The sequence below is a fragment of the Crinia signifera genome, chromosome 9 (assembly GCF_055691185.1).
Source record: "Crinia signifera chromosome 9, ASM5569118v1, whole genome shotgun sequence".
In the NCBI taxonomy this organism is placed as follows: Eukaryota; Metazoa; Chordata; class Amphibia; order Anura; family Myobatrachidae; genus Crinia; species Crinia signifera.
Window position 1 is genome coordinate 21905776 of NC_139225.1, and position 23105 is coordinate 21928880.

A 23105-nucleotide genomic window follows, 5' to 3' on the forward strand; every position below is an offset into this window, starting at 1 on the left:
TGGACCCGGGCGAATGGGAGTTGAATACGGATGTCTTCCTCGAGGTGGTCAGAATCTTTGGCCAACCGGAAGTAGATGTAATGGCATCCTTCAGCAACAAGAAGGGGAAGATATTCTTTTCAAAATATTATCACCCAAAAGCCTCAGTCCTAGATGCCTTTTCGGTGAAATGGGAATTCAGGCTGGGATACGCGTTTCCACCGTTTCCCCTGATAGCCAGGACTCTGAAGAAAATCAGAGAGGACCAAGTAGAAATGGTGATAATTCTTCCCTATTGGCCAAGGAGACCTTGGTTCACGAATGTACTGAGGATGTCGAAGGTCTCCCCTTGGTGCCTCCCGGCCAGAAAGGACTTATTAAAACAAGGCCCTTTGACCCATCCAAACCCCACAATGTTATGCTTGAGGGCATGGAAATTGAGCGGCAGATCTTAAGAAAAGCTCAGGTTACCGACTCAGTTTCAGATATGTTGCTGAAAGCAAGAAAAACAGTGTCCTCTCGGCTATACTATAAAGTTTGGAAGAAATTTATCTCATGGGGTGGATATGAAAGTAACTTCTCAGAGATACCCATGGCAGAGGTGTTACAATTCCTCTATGAAGGTTTTGAGCTGGGGCTCGCACCTGCAACCTTAAAGACTCAGATTTCAGCCTTGAGTATTCTGCTGGAGCGTAGACTCTCAGAGAACAACCTCATCATTAGGTTCTGTAATGCTATGAAAAGAATTCGTCCTACCAGGAAACCTCTAGTTACACCTTGGGACTTAAATTTAGTTCTTAAAAGCTTAGCTAACGAACCATTTGAACCTTTGGAGGAAGTATCTGGAAAATATATGACCTGGAAGGTCATTTTTCTAGTGGCCATTACATCAGCCAAAAGGGTCAGTGAACTGCAGGCTTTATGGATGGAGGAACCTTACTTGAAGTTTCTACCTAACAAAGTTATACTGAAGACTAATCCAGAATTCTTGCCTAAAGTAGTCTCTGAGGCTAATATCAATCAAGAGATTGTCCTACCAGCCTTTTGTCCAGATCCCAAGGATGACAAGGAGAAGTCTTGGCACTCGTTGGATCTAGTGAGGGCTATTGCTATCTACCTTAAATGAACGGAATCGTTTAGGAGATCCAAGAGTCTGTTCGTAATACCTGAGGGAGTCAGAAGAGGTCTTACACCTTCTAAACAGACCATAGCTAGGTGGATTAAAGAAGTCATTCAATTTGCCTACAATAATGAAGGAAAGACGGTTCCACTGGTGATTAAGGCACATTAGTAGGGATAGTCCCAGGAAAAATCAACCATAAAAAGTGACAGTTTTACGACTAGCCCACATTCCTGACATTCCTGACCATATTGATATGAACTGGCGATGCTTTGATATCGTTTCATATTAAAGGATGTCTGTTTTGAATCGCTTGTCACGGAATGCTGCGACCCAAAACAAGAGAATGAAAGAGAGCTATTACGACGTATTAAAGCCAGGTAGTTATAGCGGTATTGGTAAATATTATGAAGCGGTTAAAAATAAATTTAAAAGAAGCGATGTAAGAAAATGGTTACAAGAGCAAGACGCATACACATTGCACAAGCCGGCGAGAAAAAACTATAAAAGGAATATGATCTGCGTGTCGGGGATAAATCAACAATGGCAATGTGATTTGGTGTCGCTCATAGATCTGGCAATACACAACGATGGTATTAAATATATATTAACTATCATCGATATATTCAGTAAGCGGGCCTGGGCCGTGAGCCTTCCCGCTAAGAACGCTACAACCGTCGCTAAGGCTTTTGAAAAAATATTCCAACAGGGTGATGTGCCTAAGAAGCTGCAAACCGACAACGGTAAAGAGTTTCTAAACAAAGTCCTAAAAAAGTTGTTAGAAAAATTTGGAATACAACATTTCACAACCAATAATGATGTGAAAGCCGCTGTTATAGAGCGTTTCAATAGGACTTTAAAAACGCGAATGTGGCGGTATTTCACGGCAAAGAATACCTACAGATATATAGATGTTTTACAAGATTTCATATCCAGCTATAATAGCACTTATCATAGAACGATCAAGTGTGCGCCAAGTGCCGTGAATGATTCTAACGTGTTGAGAGTCTTCAAGGCGACGTACGGCGATTACTTTAAAAGTAAGAAAACACCCATTTGTTTAGCTAACGGCGACCACGTACGCATTTCCAAATATAAGGACATATTTCAGAAAGGTTACGAACAGAATTTTTCTGAGGAAATATTTGTAATATGCGGCGTAAACACTAAAGGGGTTAAGCCGCTTTACAAGCTGGTGGACCTATACGGCGAAGCTATAACCGGTAGTTTTTATCCAGAGGAGTTACAAAGCATACCAAAAAATTATAATAGGGTTTACAAAGTGGAAAAGATTTTAAAAAATAAGACGGTCAGAGGGGCGAAATATGCGCTAGTTAAGTGGCGCGGATACCCCACAAAATTCAACAGTTGGGTCGCAGCATCGGAGATAAAGGATATATAAACAAAGGGAGAGATGGATGACAAACCGTTCTACATAACGTTGCCGAGCAACGCCTCGGCCGATACCTTTCCACAAAACAAGATTTCTGAGTATACGACAAAACTAGCGAAGCCAATAGACTTAAATGGCGAATGGGAAGTAGCTCTTACAGAAATACAATACCCCCACACCTGGAATACAATCGATGTACAAGATTGTGTGTTGAAAATAACAAGGTGGGATGAAGCGAACAGTTCAGCCACAAGGGTATGCATTAAACCGGGGTATTATGAAACTATGGATGCGATAATCGATGCGTGCAATGTTGAAATTGCCCGGCAAAAACTGGATGGCGGTTTAAAATTATGGTACGATCCGCTTGAACGATCCGTATTTTTTGAAAATAAGATGATGTACCATATAACGGCCAGCCCTAAACTGACGAGGATACTGGGGTTACAACCTAAAACAAATTCTTTAAAACCGTGCGCAGACATCACCGGCGGCCAGTATATGTTGTTCGTGTACGCGGATATTATCGAGCATCAGAGGGTAGGCGATAGTTATGTACCGCTGCTGCGGACTGTGGCAATAAAGGGGCGTAACAACGAAATGATCACTATACGATACGAGAAACCCGATTACGTACCTTTGTGCAAAACGCATTTTGATACTATAGACATAGAGATAAAGAACGACCAAAACGAGAACATTTCATTTAAGTTTGGGAAAGCGAACGTGAAACTACACTTCAGACGACGCAAAACCGAATTTTATTAAATAGCATGGTCGCCATAAAAAATTATGGCGATCCGGCGCTCTATGCGCAATATTATAAAACTCAAGCCGGCAGCGGTTTACCAGGCTTTCACGGCAGCGCCTATATGTACGGCTGCGGGTTAGGCAGTATTTTCCGAAGCCTATTCAGAAAAGCAGTGCCTCTTTTCAGAAGAGGTCTGGAGTTGGCAAAACCCCACGTGAAGAATGCAGCCCGCAATATAGCAAAAGACGTCATAGGCCAAGCCACAACCGCCGTTGTGAACAGATTACACGAAGCAAATCAAGCGAAGCAAGATGGGTCCGGTTTAGTTTATACGAGGAAAGGGGCGGTTAAAAGAAAACGTAAACGCTCAACACAACTACCTCCTTGGTGCATGCCCCTTTTAAACAATAACCGGGGCAAGCGCAACTTAGATAAAAAAAGGAAGCCAAAGAGAAGGGCTGGCGATATTTTTTAAGAATGTCTTTCATACACAACGAATCCATGGAATGCGCAAAATCCGAGCTTGACCTTTTTGATGTGCCCCCAACGCAAACCAGCGTAGAGAAAAGTCTATATGTGGAAGTTCAACCTTTAGCTGCGTTATCCGAGACCGCTCCGCTAGAATTCTACATAGCGGCCAGCGGCGTACACTACTACGACCTGAACAACACGCTGCTGTACGTGACCTGTAAGATCGTACGGCCCGATAACACGGCAATACCGCAAGCGGCACGGGTCGCTCTTATTAATTATCCCATAGCGACTTTATTCAGCCAAGTGGATGTTTCTTTGGGCGATAGACTCATATCACAATCCAATAATCTTTACGCCTATAGAGCGTACATCGAGACCATTTTGAATTATAGCTCAGACGCTTTATCCACAAAACACACAACAGGATTGTTTTACAAAGATGTGGCTGGAGAACACAACACCAGAACCCTGGATGGTCTAAATACTGGGTTTATAAAAAGAGCAAGAGCAACGGCGCAAAGTCGAACGGTGGAACTGTTGGGGCCGCTACACTGCGATCTTTTTCATCAACATAAGTTGATCTTAAACGCTGTTGATTTGAAGATAAAACTCACCAGAAACAAAGACTCTTTCTGTTTAATGTCCATGGAAGCGGATCCCTTTAAAATTCAGATTGTCGCCGCGTCCCTGTTTGTGAAAAGAGTCCAGGTCTCACCGGCCGTCCGGATCGGCCACGCCCAGGCTTTGTTAACCGGGAATGCTAAGTACTCCATAGACCGAGTTGGCATGAAGATATATAGTGTGCCGATCGGTAGTCGGGTGTTTAATTTAGAAAATCTGTTTTTAGGCCAAGTACCAAAAACGGTTATAGCCGCATTTGTAGACAACGAAGCATTTTCTGGAGCCTATGACAGGAACCCTCTACGTTTTGAACATAAAAACGTAAACTTTGCATCCCTATACCTGGATGGAACACCGCATCCGGCTAAGCCGTTTCAACCAGACTTTGAACATGGTAATGCGGTTCGTGAGTACATGTCGCTCATACAGATCACAAATAAGCAGAAATCAGACTCCGGTATACTAATCGACCGTGAAGAGTACCTCAACGGCTACACTTTATTCGCTTTTGATCTGTCGCCTGAACAGGAATGCGCAGAACACCTATCGCTAATCAGAACAGGGAATCTACGTGCCGAATTCCGCTTTGCTGAAGCGCTAGACCGGACTGTCAATGTGATTATTTATGCTTTATTTGATAATATCATCGAAATTAATCAAAGACGTGATGTGCTGTATGATTATCTATAAATGAGATAAATAACTTTTATATTTTTCGTATATTTTAACAACTGCCATTACACAGCCGCAAGATGAACACATTGCAGATAAATTGCATACTGTACGCAGACCCAACAACCCGAATATGCTTTAAAGGGACTTATCCGTATGATATGCTGCCTAACTGTAAACTGCCGCAATACCCCAGTGCCTTTGTAATCAATACGCATAACAGCAGGCAACCGGGGGAGCACTGGTTGGCCGTTTATTTTAACGAAAGGCGCGAATGTTACTTTTTTGATTCTTACGGCCTAGCACCCGACAGCGCACTATTCCCAAAGCCTATAATACAGTTTTTAAAAGCGAATTCAAAAAGTATTTACCATCAAAATAGTCAGTTGCAAGATGTTAACAGCACCGTTTGCGGCCGCTATTGTATATACTTTATATTTTACATGTGTAAAAATTACAAATATTCAGATGTACTGTCCCGTTTTACCGGTGATACAAAACGTAATGACCGTTTCATTTCAAACTTTGTAAGACGCCTACCACGAAGCCATTGTTTGAGCCATTACACGTTTAAATATGTACAGGCTTGTGTAACTTGTAACCAACGCTGTGTTTAAAGCATTTTATGTACAATGCTTCATAAATATGGTGATTATAATAAACAACATTGTTTTTAACTTTATAACGTGTTATTGTGTGATTCTTACAATTACTTGATTAGAAACAAAGACCAAAACGTTGAATTTCTAAATCAGAAATATATTTTATTGTTTCATGAAAAACAAAATTACAGTGAAATAAAAGCTGTAACAAATATAACTCTTCACGCGTTTTATGTACAACAAGTCATAACTATATTGATTCCAACATGATCGATTTGATAAGAGGCATCACACAAAATCACAGCGTATCGCTTCATAAGATGCCTAACGGTTGGCCCGAGTTTATGCGCGCTATGGCTGAATTGAATATACCATCCACAGTCGTTGGTAATGCCTCAAATAGACTTCAGCTTGACCGTTTAAAAGCAGCGGCCTTCGCTGACTCTGATGATTCTTTAATCGCTGACACTCCGAAACAAAACTATCAAAAAAGTCGTATAAATGTTTTAAGTCCCCCGGGGCTAACAACGCAACACGGCTACTTGTTACCTAGGAAAAGATCCGTAAATTTATTTCAGGAATCGCAGTGGTTGAACCTATAACTTATAAATTATTTATGTTGTTTTATACATTAACTTTTGTGTGAATATTTTGTATTATGATGTTTGTATGATGACAATCCTTCCTCATGTTAGAATCAATATAGTTATGACTTGTTGTACATAAAACGCGTGAAGAGTTATATTTGTTACAGCTTTTATTTCACTGTAATTTTGTTTTTCATGAAACAATAAAATATATTTCTGATTTAGAAATTCAACGTTTTGGTCTTTGTTTCTAATCAAGTAATTGTAAGAATCACACAATAACACGTTATAAAGTTAAAAACAATGTTGTTTATTATAATCACCATATTTATGAAGCATTGTACATAAAATGCTTTAAACACAGCGTTGGTTACAAGTTACACAAGCCTGTACATATTTAAACGTGTAATGGCTCAAACAATGGCTTCGTGGTAGGCGTCTTACAAAGTTTGAAATGAAACGGTCATTACGTTTTGTATCACCGGTAAAACGGGACAGTACATCTGAATATTTGTAATTTTTACACATGTAAAATATAAAGTATATACAATAGCGGCCACAAACGGTGCTGTTAACATCTTGCAACTGACTATTTTGATGGTAAATACTTTTTGAATTCGCTTTTAAAAACTGTATTATAGGCTTTGGGAATAGTGCGCTGTCGGGTGCTAGGCCGTAAGAATCAAAAAAGTAACATTCGCGCCTTTCGTTAAAATAAACGGCCAACCAGTGCTCCCCCGGTTGCCTGCTGTTATGCGTATTGATTACAAAGGCACTGGGGTATTGCGGCAGTTTACAGTTAGGCAGCATATCATACGGATAAGTCCCTTTAAAGCATATTCGGGTTGTTGGGTCTGCGTACAGTATGCAATTTATCTGCAATGTGTTCATCTTGCGGCTGTGTAATGGCAGTTGTTAAAATATACGAAAAATATAAAAGTTATTTATCTCATTTATAGATAATCATACAGCACATCACGTCTTTGATTAATTTCGATGATATTATCAAATAAAGCATAAATAATCACATTGACAGTCCGGTCTAGCGCTTCAGCAAAGCGGAATTCGGCACGTAGATTCCCTGTTCTGATTAGCGATAGGTGTTCTGCGCATTCCTGTTCAGGCGACAGATCAAAAGCGAATAAAGTGTAGCCGTTGAGGTACTCTTCACGGTCGATTAGTATACCGGAGTCTGATTTCTGCTTATTTGTGATCTGTATGAGCGACATGTACTCACGAACCGCATTACCATGTTCAAAGTCTGGTTGAAACGGCTTAGCCGGATGCGGTGTTCCATCCAGGTATAGGGATGCAAAGTTTACGTTTTTATGTTCAAAACGTAGAGGGTTCCTGTCATAGGCTCCAGAAAATGCTTCGTTGTCTACAAATGCGGCTATAACCGTTTTTGGTACTTGGCCTAAAAACAGATTTTCTAAATTAAACACCCGACTACCGATCGGCACACTATATATCTTCATGCCAACTCGGTCTATGGAGTACTTAGCATTCCCGGTTAACAAAGCCTGGGCGTGGCCGATCCGGACGGCCGGTGAGACCTGGACTCTTTTCACAAACAGGGACGCGGCGACAATCTGAATTTTAAAGGGATCCGCTTCCATGGACATTAAACAGAAAGAGTCTTTGTTTCTGGTGAGTTTTATCTTCAAATCAACAGCGTTTAAGATCAACTTATGTTGATGAAAAAGATCGCAGTGTAGCGGCCCCAACAGTTCCACCGTTCGACTTTGCGCCGTTGCTCTTGCTCTTTTTATAAACCCAGTATTTAGACCATCCAGGGTTCTGGTGTTGTGTTCTCCAGCCACATCTTTGTAAAACAATCCTGTTGTGTGTTTTGTGGATAAAGCGTCTGAGCTATAATTCAAAATGGTCTCGATGTACGCTCTATAGGCGTAAAGATTATTGGATTGTGATATGAGTCTATCGCCCAAAGAAACATCCACTTGGCTGAATAAAGTCGCTATGGGATAATTAATAAGAGCGACCCGTGCCGCTTGCGGTATTGCCGTGTTATCGGGCCGTACGATCTTACAGGTCACGTACAGCAGCGTGTTGTTCAGGTCGTAGTAGTGTTCGCCGCTGGCCGCTATGTAGAATTCTAGCGGAGCGGTCTCGGATAACGCAGCTAAAGGTTGAACTTCCACATATAGACTTTTCTCTACGCTGGTTTGCGTTGGGGGCACATCAAAAAGGTCAAGCTCGGATTTTGCGCATTCCATGGATTCGTTGTGTATGAAAGACCTTCTTAAAAAATATCGCCAGCCCTTCTCTTTGGCTTCCTTTTTTTATCTAAGTTGCGCTTGCCCCGGTTATTGTTTAAAAGGGGCATGCACCAAGGAGGTAGTTGTGTTGAGCGCTTACGTTTTCTTTTAACCGCCCCTTTCCTCGTATAAACTAAACCGGACCCATCTTGCTTCGCTTGATTTGCTTCGTGTAATCTGTTCACAACGGCGGTTGTGGCTTGGCCTATGACGTCTTTTGCTATATTGCGGGCTGCATTCTTCACGTGGGGTTTTGCCAACTCCAGACCTCTTCTGAAAAGAGGCACTGCTTTTCTGAATAGGCTTCGGAAAATACCGCCTAACCCGCAGCCGTACATATAGGCGCTGCCGTGAAAGCCTGGTAAACCGCTGCCGGCTTGAGTTTTATAATATTGCGCATAGAGCGCCGGATCGCCATAATTTTTTATGGCCGACCATGCTATTTAATAAAATTCGGTTTTGCGTCGTCTGAAGTGTAGTTTCACGTTCGCTTTCCCAAACTTAAATGAAATGTTCTCGTTTTGGTCGTTCTTTATCTCTATGTCTATAGTATCAAAATGCGTTTTGCACAAAGGTACGTAATCGGGTTTCTCGTATCGTATAGTGATCATTTCGTTGTTACGCCCCTTTATTGCCACAGTCCGCAGCAGCGGTACATAACTATCGCCTACCCTCTGATGCTCAATAATATCCGCGTACACGAACAACATATACTGGCCGCCGGTGATGTCTGCGCACGGTTTTAAAGAATTTGTTTTAGGTTGTAACCCCAGTATCCTCGTCAGTTTAGGGCTGGCCGTTATATGGTACATCATCTTATTTTCAAAAAATACGGATCGTTCAAGCGGATCGTACCATAATTTTAAACCGCCATCCAGTTTTTGCCGGGCAATTTCAACATTGCACGCATCGATTATCGCATCCATAGTTTCATAATACCCCGGTTTAATGCATACCCTTGTGGCTGAACTGTTCGCTTCATCCCACCTTGTTATTTTCAACACACAATCTTGTACATCGATTGTATTCCAGGTGTGGGGGTATTGTATTTCTGTAAGAGCTACTTCCCACTCGCCATTTAAGTCTATTGGCTTCGCTAGTTTTGTCGTATACTCAGAAATCTTGTTTTGTGGAAAGGTATCGGCCGAGGCGTTGCTCGGCAACGTTATGTAGAACGGTTTGTCATCCATCTCTCCCTTTGTTTATATATCCTTTATCTCCGATGCTGCGACCCAACTGTTGAATTTTGTGGGGTATCCGCGCCACTTAACTAGCGCATATTTCGCCCCTCTGACCGTCTTATTTTTTAAAATCTTTTCCACTTTGTAAACCCTATTATAATTTTTTGGTATGCTTTGTAACTCCTCTGGATAAAAACTACCGGTTATAGCTTCGCCGTATAGGTCCACCAGCTTGTAAAGCGGCTTAACCCCTTTAGTGTTTACGCCGCATATTACAAATATTTCCTCAGAAAAATTCTGTTCGTAACCTTTCTGAAATATGTCCTTATATTTGGAAATGCGTACGTGGTCGCCGTTAGCTAAACAAATGGGTGTTTTCTTACTTTTAAAGTAATCGCCGTACGTCGCCTTGAAGACTCTCAACACGTTAGAATCATTCACGGCACTTGGCGCACACTTGATCGTTCTATGATAAGTGCTATTATAGCTGGATATGAAATCTTGTAAAACATCTATATATCTGTAGGTATTCTTTGCCGTGAAATACCGCCACATTCGCGTTTTTAAAGTCCTATTGAAACGCTCTATAACAGCGGCTTTCACATCATTATTGGTTGTGAAATGTTGTATTCCAAATTTTTCTAACAACTTTTTTAGGACTTTGTTTAGAAACTCTTTACCGTTGTCGGTTTGCAGCTTCTTAGGCACATCACCCTGTTGGAATATTTTTTCAAAAGCCTTAGCGACGGTTGTAGCGTTCTTAGCGGGAAGGCTCACGGCCCAGGCCCGCTTACTGAATATATCGATGATAGTTAATATATATTTAATACCATCGTTGTGTATTGCCAGATCTATGAGCGACACCAAATCACATTGCCATTGTTGATTTATCCCCGACACGCAGATCATATTCCTTTTATAGTTTTTTCTCGCCGGCTTGTGCAATGTGTATGCGTCTTGCTCTTGTAACCATTTTCTTACATCGCTTCTTTTAAATTTATTTTTAACCGCTTCATAATATTTATCAATACCGCTATAACTACCTGGCTTTAATACGTCGTAATAGCTCTCTTTCATTCTCTTGTTTTGGGTCGCCGCATTCCGTGACAAGCGATTCAAAACAGACATCCTTTAATATGAAACGATATCAAAGCATCGCCAGTTCATATCAATATGGTCAGGAATGTCAGGAATGTCAGGAATGTGGGCTAGTCGTAAAACTGTCACTTTTTATGGTTGATTTTTCCTGGGACTATCCCTACTCACATTCTACGAGGGCAGTGGCAGCTTCGTGGGCTAAGAAGGCTAACGTGTCAGTGGCAGAACTGTGTCGCGCAGCTACGTGGTCTTCACTCCATACGTTCTCGAAGCATTATGCTCTCAATGTGTCCTCTGCCCACTTTGGGAATTATGTGCTTGAAGAAGCCCTCTTGGGTAACTCTGTACAATAAATTGTTTAAGCAGCATTTGGTTCCCGCCCTATTTTTTCTTGGTTTGCTTGGGTAAGTCCCAGTAAACTGGCTGCCATGGGGATCGTAGGAAGAGAAATGCGAATTATACTCACCGATAATTCCTTTTCTTCTGAGATATCCCATGGCAGCCATGGTTCCCTCCCTATGTATGTGTTCTTCTGCAGGGACTTTTGTTGGTCCGGAGACACTTGAATGACACTGAAGGGAGGTAGAAGGGAGCTGATGTACCCAGAGTGGGCGGTCCCTGCAAAAGATCACCTGTCTGATTGGTTGGGAAGGGGAATATCCCAGTATACTGGCTGCCATGGGATATCTCAGAAGAAAAGGAATTATCGGTGAGTATAATTCGCATTTTTTCTGTAGCTCGTGTGGTGTTATTCCATGATGTATCGCACGACCTGTGGCACAATGTAATGTATTAATTTGGAGCTCTATAAATCATGTGATACTGCATCAGCTAATGTTAGACACATTTATTTATACACAAGTAAAACAATAATCAACAAATCTAAAATAATGACAGAGACCTATTGGGGAGGAAAATCGTCAGGTTACTAATTACTAGCTGAAGTACCCGGCGATACCCAAGGTTAAATGTTAAATGATCAAGTTGTTAAGTTATCAATGAGTTCGGTGTAACTGTCACCATAATAGTACAGGTTGAGTATCCGGTATCCGGACATCCCTTATCCGAATTATTCCAAAAACCGTGGTTTTACCCTCTTTTCATACTTACCAAGTCCCCGGGCGTCCACAGCAGGCCTCCGGCATCTTCTCCAGGGTCTCCAGCGGTCCCAGGAATGCATTGCGCGAGTGTGTGCGCGCGCCGGTGACGTCACCGGTGCGCGTGCACACTCGCGCAATGCATTCCTGGGACCGCTGGAGACCAGGAGAAGATGCCGGAGGCCTGCTGTGGACGCCCGGGGACTGCGCGGACGCCGAGGGACGCCCGGGGACCATCAGGGGACAGGTAAGTATGGCTGCAAAAAAAAATATTCCAAAAACCGGAAAATTCCCCTATCCGAAATGCTCGCGGTCCCGAGCATTTCGTATAGGGGATACTCAACCTGTAATAATTAGCAGCTTAGCAGCTCTTCCAACACACCCATGAGGTGGCTGCTCAATGTCGTTTTTTTTGTGGGGTGTCGCCAGTAGCCCTAATCCCCAGCTTGTTACCGTCAATTCCCTCCAGTTTTTAGAATAGAAAAATGATTGTAGAAACTGGGAGGGATCAGGAACAAGTCTTTACAATCATTAGATTGTTTTCAGAAAAGTTATATAAAAAAAGAAAAGGATTAAAAAAAATGTAAAAATGTATTAATAGTAGATGGGAACTTACCGCTTTAGACCTTTGATCTTACATTGTGGTGGTTCTGATTTGCCGGGGAGCCATCAGGTGAGGTGGGAGAGAACGTCCAGGCTGAAGAGTCCCTCGCGGCACAGAGGGCAGGTGTTGGTGACCATCAGCCATTCTGTTAGACAGGGAACATGGAAGGTGTGGTGACAGTGTGACAAAGCCATTTCCGTACCTACCTCAATGTTAGAGATGCAGATGGTGCAGTACTCTGGTTTCTCTCCTTCCGCAATGGTGTGCCTGCAGAAGGTGGGGAGGCGGGGCTTGAAGAACTGCAGGAATATTTCCAGCAGGAGGCGATCTGATCTCACTGCCTCTGCCTGATGGTCACTGGCACTGGGCTCATGTCCTCCTCTTCCTCTCTGTCCAGATCTTCCTTTTCCCGATGATGGTCCAGATCTTCTTCCTGATCGACTCCCATCGGATGGTCTGCGGCGTCCTGACCTCAGCCAAGGCAGTCTGATGTTCTGGCTGGGTCCATCTAAATGATATTTCATATATTGTAGATATAACAAATAGCCATATGTGACATGTGAGGATCAGATATTGCTGGTGTACAATAAGAGTTCCAGCAATAACATGATTTTATATATTAAATTACCATACAACTGAAAAACAGAGCTGCAGCAGTATGCGTGTACGGATGCAGGCCCCAATGTTTAGGGGTTCCTGATCTGTAACGAACGGCATGGGAGGTGACAGCCAGTAACACAGGGACCCTGGCCAACCACCACTACTATAATCCCTCCCACCACATATGACAACTGCTAGAGAAGAGGAATTGGTCTAAAGGTGGCCATTCACCTACAGATTTATCTTCAGATTTGGCTGGTTGGAACAAAAACATGGTTATGGATGAGAGCAAGTTGACCATTTGCTTGGAAATGCTGGAAAACTGCCAAACTGTCATTCAGAAATCACCAGATTTTTGTTAAGCAGAAGTAATAATTTTAAGCAGAAGTAATAATTAATTAATGAAAGGTGTCACTTCATAACCTTCATTTAAACCTGCGGGGGCGAGAGTATTAAGCTTGAGGATCCACATAGTCTCTCTTTTGATCAGGAGTCTATCGTGGTCTCCCCCTCTCTCCTTTCAAGCCCTCTAGCCCTCTCAAGTGAGTTATGAATAATGCTGGTAGGATAACCTCGATCTTTGAACCTGTTAACGTAGATTTCCGATTGTTCCTCAAACCTGGTAGTATCTGAACAATTCCTCCGCAAGCGGAGGAATTGAGAGAAGGGAATGTTATCCTTCCAGGCATTGAGGTGGCAGCTAGTGTAATCCAAATAACTATTAGCATCCACTGGTTTAAAGAAAGTGGATGTTTCGATTTTTGGATTATCTGGAAAGTTCTCAGTACTAAGCATGGCATCCAAGAATTCAATCTTAGTTTTGTGAAAATTAGACGTGAATTTTAGATTAAAGGAATTAACATTCAATACACTCACAAACTCATTAAATGAATCAGCATCACCTCTCCAAATAATAATTATATCGTCTATGTAACGTTTAAAGAGGACGATATTTCGTCTCATTTCATTATCAAGTGTTGTGGTTTCCCACTCGTCCATGTAAACGTTAGCTAGACTTGGAGCGCATATCGTCCCCATAGCAGTCCCGCATATCTGCAGGAACCACTGTTCAAGAAACTCAAAATAATTGTACTTAAGAACAAATTTTAAGCATTCACATATAAAATTATTCTTTGTAGGGGAGATAGATGGATCTCTTGATAAGGCTTGTTGTACAGATCGTATACCCTTATCGTGAGGGATGCACGTGTATAGTGCTTGTACATCAATAGAAGCAAAACAATAGTCATGTTCCCAGACAATAGTATCTAGTATCTGTAGGAGATGGGTAGAATCCCTTATATATGTTTCTATTTCAGGCACATACTTTTTTATAAAACAATCGACATATTCAGAGATACGTGATGTTAAGGACCCAATCCCGGCCACAATGGGCCTTCCAGGGGGGGCCATAGTGCTCTTATGCACTTTTGGCAAATGGTAAAATGTGGCCAAGGACGGACAGGTGTTATACAGATATCGATATTCATCGATGTTAATAGCTTTTTCGCTTAGACCTGTTTTAAGAATCTGTTCAAGAACCACAAGGTATTCTTTAGTGGGATCACAGGGTAGTTTGACATAAGAATTAACATCATATAGCAATTTATATGCTTCATCGACATAGTGGCTGCGGTCCATGATGACGACACCGCCACCTTTGTCCGCGCTCTTTATGACAATGGAACTATCTGTTTTCTATCCTCATCCAGCTTGATCTGTCGGCTGCCTTTGACACTGTTGACCACCCTCTCCTGCTCAACACCCTCCGCTCCTTTGGCATCACTGGCACGGTCTTCTCCTGGTTCACCTCATACCTCTCCGATCGCTCCTTCTCCGTCTCCACTCCGAGCTCCTCCTCTCCTACTACCCCCCAGCCAGTCGGTGTTCCCCAAGGGTCAGTCCTTGGCCCTCTCCTCTTCTCCCTCTACACCACCTCTCTGGGCACCCTCATCAGCTCCTATGGTTTTCATTACCACCTTTATGCTGATGATACCCTAATCTATCTCTCCTCCCCCGACTTATCCCCATCACTCCTGTCCAAGGTCTCTGAATGCCTCACGGCCATCTCAGCCTGGATGACCCAACGCTTCCTGAAACTAAACATGGCTAAAACTGAACTTCTAATCTTCCATCCCCCGAACATCCCCTCTTCTCCCACTATCTCCATCAGCATTGGTGAAACCGAGATCACGTCCACCGACCAAACGCGCTGCCTCGCATCATTGACTCCTCCCTCTCTTTCACCCCCCACATTCGTGCTCTCTCACAGTCTTGCCGCTTTCACCTACGCAACATCTCACGCATCAGACCATTCCTCTCCACTGACGCGACCAAAATTCTCATTCACTCTCTTGTCATCTCCCGCCTTGACTACTGCAACATCCTTCTCTCTGGGCTACCTCTCACCCGCCTCGCACCTCTCCAATCCATTCTTAACGCTGCTGCTAGGCTCATCTTCCTCTCCCGCCGCTCTACCTCCACCTCCCCCCTCTGTTTATCTCTTCACTGGCTCCCCATTCCTTTCCGAGTTCTCTTTAAACTCCTCACCACCACCTACAAGGCTCTCTCCTCCTCCACAGCTCCCTACCTCTCTTCACTGATCTCTATCCACACTCCCTCCCATCCTCTTCGCTCCATCGCTGACCGCCGACTGACCTCTCACCTAATCACCTCCTCCCACTCCCGTGTCCAAGATTTCTCTCGCGCTGCCCCCCTGCACTGGAACAACCTCCCGCCACCCATCAGGCTATCTGATTCCCTTACCTCCTTCAAGCGCTCCCTCAAAACCCACTTTTTTCGACTAGCCTATCCCTCCTCCTAACCTCTTTTGATCCTCCTATCCTGCCTCCGTTCCCCTCCGTTCCTACTTATCCTATTGTATTTCGTTCGTCCACCCACCTATTTTTAGTATGTTAACTCTTATGAGCAGGGCCCTCCTTCCTCACGTACTCACCCTACCTCATTACCTCACCTGTGCTCCTGTCCTGTTCTTCCCTTCCTCTACTTCATCTTCAGTCTCCTTGACAATTTTGACACCTACTTCTGAACTGATGCTGATTTTAGTTCTACCAGCTATACCCCTATTTATACTGTATCTTTCAACACACCCTGTAAGTTACCTTGTAATTTGTTTTTTTTTGTTTGCTATGTACGGCGCTGCGGACACTTTGCGGCGCCTTATAAATAAACGTACTACTACTACTACTTAAGTCCCTTCAAGGCTGATGATTCTTTGAAACTTAGATTATGGCGGCCTTTAATATTAGGATCTATTTTGGCTAGATCTTTCTTAACCAATTCTGAAAAGAGGTCGATGTAAGGGCCCCTTGACTCAAGGGGATAGTACGTCGACTTGAGTTTTAAACCTGAACCATTTTCAGTGTCTGGTGGTTTCTCAATAGTAGGTTTTTTTTAAAAATGCCTTTTTAATGTAAGTTTACGTGTAAACAAATTTAAATCAATTTGTAAGTCAGCCTTATCGGGTCCATGTGCCGGGGCAAAAGACAAACCCTTTTGTAGTACTGAGACCTCTATATTAGTAAGGGTTTTTGTAGAGAGATTAAAGATGCCAATTTTTTCCAAAGACTGTTTATCTAAACAATTAGCAGGTACACTGGCTGAACTATCGTTAACAGGTATACTGACAGAACTGGAACTTATTGGATGAGACGCTGTTTTGGTTCTCTTTGTATGCAGTCCCTTTCCTCTAGATCCCCTAGTCGTCTTTTTACTCTTATAGGAGTGCGGTTTGGGGCTGTTAGTGGGGGGTGTTCGACTTGGCCCCGATCTAAAAAAGGCCGACTATCCTGTGTAGATTGAAGTGCCTCAAATCTGTTTTTATGTGTCCAATTTCTGGACTGACCATTATCAAAAACTGGCTCATTCCAGTGTTGTTTGGGGTCCCTATTTTTAATGGGTACTTTTTTCCATCTATATGGCGTGTGTTCTCTATGATGTGGCGGCCTATATCTTTTAGGTGTTGAGTACGTTTCATTACTGATAGATACTCTTCTATTAGCCACTGGTCGAGAGTCCCTGTTTTGATTAATGGGATGTACTTTTTTCTCGATTTTTCTGACTGTTTGCCAGGTTCTGACTTGATTATTCTCATAATCAGTCTTATCTCTGATAAATTTTTTCTGTTTAGTGTCGACTATTTTAGTCTCAACACTTTTTTGTCGATCTCAGCTTTTGCTGATGACAGTGCCTCTTTACTATAATTGGCTTCCAAGTTAGGGATTAAAGTGGCTAGATTGGACTCTATTTCACTAAATGTTTTATTCTTTTCGGAAATAATAAGCCGCATTAGCTCAATGGAGCACGCATCCAAAGTGCGGTTCCATTCTCTGATGAAATTTTCATCATCTTTCCCAAAGGAGGGACTGCACCATAAAACCTGAGCGAGCGGACGTAATAGCCACGCCCTCTGACGAAGTCTTAGTGATGAAACGCGTCAGGGCGTGGCTTACGTCGCTCATCCACCACTCCTCCTGTGACGCTGTACTCTGGTGGCTTCCCCCGTCCTCTGCACGGCAATCCAGCCTGGCGGCGTTCTGAAGGGAGTTCCAGAGGGGCTGATCGTGTGAGCTGTCTTGCCTTGGATCGTATGTACATGTCATGTGGTAGCCAGTCCACAGAGCTTTGATACTTGGTACGAGGCTTTTATATTGCTGTACCCGGGAATTTTTATTTCCTTAATAAAATTGTCTCTTTTAATGCACTATGGAGCGCACCTTTTTCTTCTCTTTTGCTGCCTAGAAAAATTTCCTCTGTGGATCCCAGAGGCTCCGTTCAGGAAAAGGTTGCTGCTGGGACGCATTGGTCCTTCCCTGTGTTCATATACACCCCAAGGGAACTATTTGGAGGTCTCATTATACTGGACTCATTTATACTTATATCTGGCGCATGGTGCACCATCTGTGAAAATATATATATATATATATATATATACACTAGGTTATTCATCGCGCCCTACGGGCGCTATTCACAGCGTCATAAGGGGCTCTGCCCCCTTAATTTGTGAACGTTTGTATTGTGAGAAATAGGGTTAGAATTGTATGAAAGATGCCTGTATTGCAACTTGAGTTATAGGTGAAATGTGGTAAATAGAGAGCATATGATTTGGAAGGGGGTGTGTATTGTTTTGTTTAATTAAAAAGAGGTTACAGAGTAAGATGTACATTGATAGTGTGGATGGTACAGAGACATTTGTGGGTGTGGGGGGGGGGGGGCTGTGTGTGCATGTTGTTTAGGTGTGTGTGCAATAGTATAGTAGGGTGTTTTTGAGTCAGCGGCTCCCCACTGGTGGAGGTCACGACACAAGAAAACAGGAGGCTGGGTAGTGATAGGGGTGTGTGGGCATAAGGGGGACTAAAGAGGAGGGTGGGGGACACTGCAGCTTCTACCAGTGGGTGAGGGTCCAGCGTGGCAGTACAGGACGGTGACCCTGAGTCATTGTCTCCTCCTACTGGGTGGGAGTTAGGGTGCATGAGAGCAGGAGGCTGGGTGGTAAAGCATGATAGGGGAATGTGGGCAACACAGGGTGAGCGGGTCCCCACTGGCGGAAGTTACAGGACAGGAGAACAGGAGGCAGGGCAGTGATAGGGGTGTGTGGGCATGAGGGGTAGTAAAGGTTTTTGGCTGTTGCAGAGTAGGGAAGGCCATTGGTGCAGACGCCATCAATGGTTGGCATTGATGGTGATTTTGCACCCTGCCATTGATAGTAGTAAAATATTACTTGAGTAACCATCGATTGTTGTAGCTATCGATGGTCATCCATTATATCTGACTGAATAGGCCGTGGGTCAATCAGAACTCGGTGGCGGGACTTCCGGGGGGGAGGGCACTTTAAAAAAAATTGAAACTTGATCGGTTCTACTTGGTCATCGATGTAGTCACATCGATGGCAAAAGTATTCAACATGATGATTTGAAATCATTGATGGTCGATGGGCATCCCTAGAACTGGAGGAGGGTGGGGGACAGTATGCAGCTCCTGGCAGTGAGAGGCTGTATAATAGTGGTATGTGGGCAAGACATTGATAAAAGTTGTGGCGCTGGTGCAGAGGACTGTGGGGATACTTCTGGCAGTGGGGGAACCAGCGAGGGGGTTGCGGGGGTCTGCCAATCGCGGGAGGGGGGCACGGGGGTGCCGTGAATCATGGTAGGGGGGGGCATGAATCGCAGGAGGGGGGGCGTGAATCGCGGGAAGGGGGGGTCACGGGGGGTCCGTGAATTGCGGGAGGGGGGGGGGTTGAGGGGGATCGTGAATCGCGGGATGGGGGGGCCAGGAATCACGGGAGGGGGGGGGGGCGGCGTGAATAGAGGGAGGGGGGGTCACGAGGGTCCGCGAATCGCGGGAGGGGGGATGCGGGGGTGCCGTGAATTGTGGGAGGGAGGGGGCGTGGGGGGGCCCGCGAATCGCGGGAGCCGTTTACCTACACATGGTGGAAGGTGGGCGTGTACTGTAGCCCTGGCTGGGCGGGGGGAGGTTATGTCAAGGGGTAGTGGTGTGTATAACACTGGTCTTTTCCCTGGGGGGGGTTTGTGTATAACGCTGGGCGGGAATGTTATACACACGGGGATGAGTGACAGATCTGGCTAAATATATAAGAGAAGCTTTCTTGATAGCAAATAGCTTCCCGGTTGCCTTCTAATATAAAATTAAAATATTGAAAATATGTTCCTGGGGCCATTTGTTTGATTACACTGCATAATCTGTGAAAGCCACCATTTATATATTATATTTACAAAAGTATGTATATATATTATTATATATACACACACACATATACATACTTTTGTAAATATAATATATCAATTATATTACATATAGTATAAGTGCCTGTGCACGCACAGATCTATGAATTAAGCCCTTAGCCGCTGCCCAGTGACGGCAGCTTTTCCCATAAATGTCCTACTGCTGCTCTTTGTACATTCAGGTGGGGTGCTGCTCATGGAGATGTTGCCCATGGCAACCAGATTAGAAAATGACAGCTGCAATTTAATTCATTGCTATAGGCTATAACTCTTTACCTTTTAGCTATACCACCCAACTTTTTACTTCTTAGTATCGGGACCTGCCTGACCTGAAAAGGGGCTGGGCCATGGGAGGGAAGGGTGTGGCCTCAGTTGGAGCGGAATAACCAAGTGATAATTTTTGGGGCGTGCCCAGCACTACCCGAGGAGCTTACGTCACACCCCCGCCACTGGCAGATGGAGAGAGAGGCCCACGGCAGACAGGAGATTTCAAAACTCCTTTTCCATTAAATAGGGTGGCTGCTGATTGAGTTGAGGGATTGGTAAGTATGTTGGTGTAAAAGTGAGGTGTGTGTATGTGTGTGTGAAATAAAGTTATACTTCTCTGTGTGTGTGTGTTTTATTTTAACATTCTTTTTACAGGTGGACTACAAGTCCGAGCGGGCCCATTAATGCCCCGCATGCTGGGACTAGTGGTTCTCCAAGTCCAAGCATGCGGGAGAGGTCTGCTGGCCCTTGTAGTTCTCCTGCATAAAGCAATGTTACGTATATGAGATTTAACCCCATCAGGCCGGCGTCTACTGGCCACGGACGCCGGTTACAGCCCCGGTTATCAGCCCTGGATGGGTGAAGCCTGGGGGGGGACCCCTTTATTGGGGGGTCCCCGCTCCTCCAGGTACCCCGTCCATAGGTGCCGATTTATGTTTTTGCTGGTGGGTGCTCAAGCCAAAAATATAGGGGAGTGGCTTCATGGGAAAGGGGCGTGGCCACAACATATTACTGATTTATATTACGCAGCAAGCACAGTTGTCTCCAATATTCAAATTATAGCAACAGTGCCAAATACATAAATGCCCACACAGTGCAGGTACAAAATTCCCCCCCACAGTGCCAAATACATAAATGCCCCCACAGTGCCAAATACATAAATGCCCACATAGTGCAGGTACAAAATTCCCCCCCCACAGTGCCAAATACATAAATGCCCCCACAGTGCCAAATACATAAATGCCCACACAGTACCTGTGCCAGCGACGAGGGATGTGGAGTGCAGTGGGACACGGGCGGGTGGGCCGCTGCTGAGCTGGTGGGTGCTCATCAATTTCCGTGGGTGCTCGGGCCCTCAAGCACCCACAGAATCGGCACCTATGACCCCGTCAAAGGCTGACCAGCCACGGTGCTCATGTTTCGTCCAGGGGACCTTATATAAAAAGTGTCCCCCAGCTGTGGAATGACACCGCGGGTTGTTGGAGCCCGGTGCTGGTTTCAAAATACGGGGGACCCACAGATTTTTTGTCCCCCGTATTTTTGGAACCAGGACCGGTCCAAGAGTCCGGGGCTGGTTTCAGAAATACGGGGGACCGCTATGCTTTTTGTCCCCCGTATTTTTGGAACCAGGTCCGGCTCAATGAGCCCGGTGCTGGTTATGCTCAGGAGGGGGTACCCCACGCAATTTTTTCTACCAAAAAAACACTTTAACACATTTTTTAACACAGGACCATGCACAGATCTCAATGATCTGTGCAGGGTTCTGGCCAATTCGCCTGTCAGAACCTGGTGTAAATGTTTAGCGATTTTTAGACACATTTTCCCGAATTCGCATCTCATTAAATATGCGAATTGTATACTTTTCAATGGGAAAACATCTGGATGCGAGTTCCGGCGCTACTAAAAATCGCACTTTCAGAAAGTGCGATTTCGCAGCAAATTAACCGTTCTTTTCGTTTTTCGCATCTCATTAAATATGCAAATTCGTTTTTCGCATCTCATTAAACCTCGCCCAATGTTTCTCATCATAGTGTACCTAGGCATTTTTTTAAATGTTGTCAGTTGAGACTTGATAAGTTCTCTTAAAGCTACAGAGCATGTAATGTTGGATAGTAGGGGTGGAGATCTGAGTATTGTTGTTGGGTGAATAGCCCCACTCATTGATGCGATGACGGTTGTATCTGATGTGACCTGATGCCGAGATGTGGTCTCGTACCTTTCTTCTGCCGGCTAGTGTTCTGTGTCGTGTCATAACCCTCCTTTAGATATTCATTCATGTTTATTATCTAGTATCCATTAGTGTTTATGCTTTTTATGTTTTTTACTTTTTCATATATTTTCTTCATATTTTTGAAGTTTTAGAAAAATGTAAAAATGCCAGCGCCGATTACAGCAACGGTTCTTTTAGTATAAATAAATACAAATGCCGCCACACCAATTAATTGGTTTAGTTAAATATTGCACCCAACAAAAGAACAGTCGCTGTGGGCGAAGCTGGCATTTTATCGGATAATCTCTCACAGCAACATTGGCACTCAAAATGTAACCTTCAAAGTGCCTAAATCTAACTCTCCTCCCCTCAGCCTCGGGATGCTGGCAGCCAGTGTCTGCCTTCGGGGTCCTGATTCTTTTCGAAGTTACTGTCCCGGTGTTCTGACAGCAGTCAGGATGCCTGCGTCGGTATATTCAACTCCGGCATCCTGACCGCCAGGATGTTGACTGCATCACCTTTGGTTGCCCATCTGCAGCTACAAAGTCCTTCCCTGGCGTATATCCATGCATCCAAATATATAACTCTGAACATGCCCAGTATCAGTGGCATAACTATAAAATGAGCACCCCCCCCCCCCCCAGGAAATTTCGGCAACGCCACCCCTCCCCCCATAAAATAAAGCCTGCCTCCACCTCCACTGGTAAAATAAAGCCACCCCCACCCCAACCCTACCTTACCCCGCTGCTTGCCGCCACCACTGGGTCTGTGCCCGGGATCCCTAGATCTACTTGTCTGCGGTTTTGGCGCTCCTCCTGGCTGGCTCCTTCTAATGAATAATGAAAATGACCCTCGCAAAATGGCTGCCTCTAAAAGCAAACCGTTCTTTAGGATGCAAGAGGAGGCCGCCGCCGCCCCCTCTCGAATCCTGAAAAAGTGTCTGCTGTAAGGGGGACGACATTTTGTGTGGGCTATTTTTCATTAGCAGGAGCCAGCCAGAAGGAGAGCCGGCACTGCAGACAAGTAGATCTGCGGGTCCCGGCAGCGGCAAGCAGAGGGGTAAGCTTGGTCTCGGCAGCAGTGCAGCGC

General features: G+C 44.3%; 1 long non-coding RNA gene across 8 annotated transcripts in view; it reads left to right on the forward strand.

Moving 5' to 3' along the window:
- LOC146035212 (uncharacterized) overlaps positions 1-23105 on the forward strand; it is a 286716-nt gene that overhangs the window by 152014 nt on the left and 111597 nt on the right. The gene's annotated exons all lie outside the window — the stretch shown is intronic.